This window comes from Suricata suricatta, chromosome 5 (genome assembly GCF_006229205.1).
Source record: "Suricata suricatta isolate VVHF042 chromosome 5, meerkat_22Aug2017_6uvM2_HiC, whole genome shotgun sequence".
Lineage (NCBI taxonomy): Eukaryota > Metazoa > Chordata > Mammalia > Carnivora > Herpestidae > Suricata > Suricata suricatta.
The window spans coordinates 85,008,448-85,010,034 of record NC_043704.1 but is presented as its reverse complement, the minus strand read 5'-3'; the positions used below and the strand labels follow the sequence as shown (position 1 = coordinate 85,010,034).

General features: G+C 41.3%; 1 pseudogene; it reads left to right on the top strand.

Moving 5' to 3' along the window:
- The first annotated feature begins 849 nt into the window (after positions 1 to 849).
- On the top strand, positions 850 to 1,581 carry LOC115292497 (annotated as a pseudogene).
- The last annotated feature ends 6 nt before the right edge of the window (positions 1,582 to 1,587 follow it).

The following is a 1,587-nucleotide window of genomic DNA, read 5'->3' as shown; positions in this document are numbered from 1 at the left end:
AATCATTGGCTAACTACTAAATTATGTTTATGCAGGGCAACTTTTAGAAAGTCAGGTTTAAATATAGAAACAAAACTTAAAAATAAAAACTAAATAGAGACATAGTGGCCCTATACTATAGAAAAGACACAAGTAGTCCAGGTGAGTCACAGAACAGAGAAGCAAAACTCAGCAAGACCAACAACAACTCATGGGAAGAAGGATAAAAATCCAGACATGCTATAATGTATTTTCTAAAATATTTGGTTTTTAAAAAAAATATTATGATATGAAACAAAACAGAAGAGTGTGATCCACTTTTCAAAGGAAAGTGTAATAATGATCATGCTTTCAATATTCACACTCTTAATAACTAATCAGAGAATCTCAGTAAAAACAGACGTGACCAAAAAGAACTAAACAGGAATTATGTCATTGAAAAGTAAAGTAACTGAAATGAAAAATTTACTAAAGGGGAATGAACATAATGTCTGAGCTGGCAGAAAAGGGAAGAAAACTTGAAGATATATCAATGAAAAATTTTCAATATGATGAAGAGAAAGGAATCAAGAAAGATGAGCAGATCAGAGATTTGTGGGATTAAGCATATGTGTAATGGAAGTTCCAGGAAGAAAGGAGAGAGCTAAGGGAGTAGAAAAATACTTAAAGAAATGGTGGACAAATTCTTTCCAAATTTGAACAATAAAAAATAACTTACGGCTCACTCCACGTGGATCCAGAAAGTCTGTGAGCCCGAATTTAGGCTGGCTGGGCCTAAATTCGTAATAAAGCCCTTTGCTTTTGCATGCATGATTCGGTCTCCCAGGTAATCTCTGGTTTTAGGGGGCGATATTAAAATCTGGGTACAACATGTGGGGGCTCGTCCAGGATATCCCCCTCCCCTCCGAGCCCCTGGGACCCCGACACGTTGGGCCTAGTCGCCGGCGGTCTGGCCGGGACCTTCAGCAGTACCAGAGTCAGGCTAAGCAGCTCTTCTGCAAATTGAACGAACAGTCCCCTACCAGATGGACCTTGGAAGCTGGCGCCATGACTTTCCGCTACATTATTGAGCAGGTGTTTGTTATTTGGTTTTGTGTGAAGCTGCCTTTCCTAAGAAATTGGCTTTTGCCTACCTAGAAGATTTGCACTCTGAGTTTGATGAGCAGCATGGGAAGAAGGTGCCCACTGTGTCTCGGCCCTATTCCTTTATTGAGTTTGATACCTACATTCAGAAAACCAAGAAGCTTTACATTGACAGCCGTGCTCGGAGAAACCTAGGTTCCATCAACACCGAGTTGCAAGATGTGCAGAGGATCATGGTGGCTAATATTGAAGAAGTATTACAGCGGGGAGAAGCACTCTCAGCATTGGATTCAAAGGCTAACAATTTGTCCAGTCTGTCCAAGAAATACCGCCAGGACGCGAAGTACTTGAACATGCGCTCCACTTACGCCAAACTTGCAGCAGTAGCTGTATTTTTCATCATGTTAATAGTGTATGTGCGATTCTGGTGGCTGTGAGGTAGTGAATCCGGTCACTGGCAAGGGTGAACCTAGAACCCGGCAGGTGTATGTTTTCAGGAAGCTGAGCTCACAGAGATGTGTATTA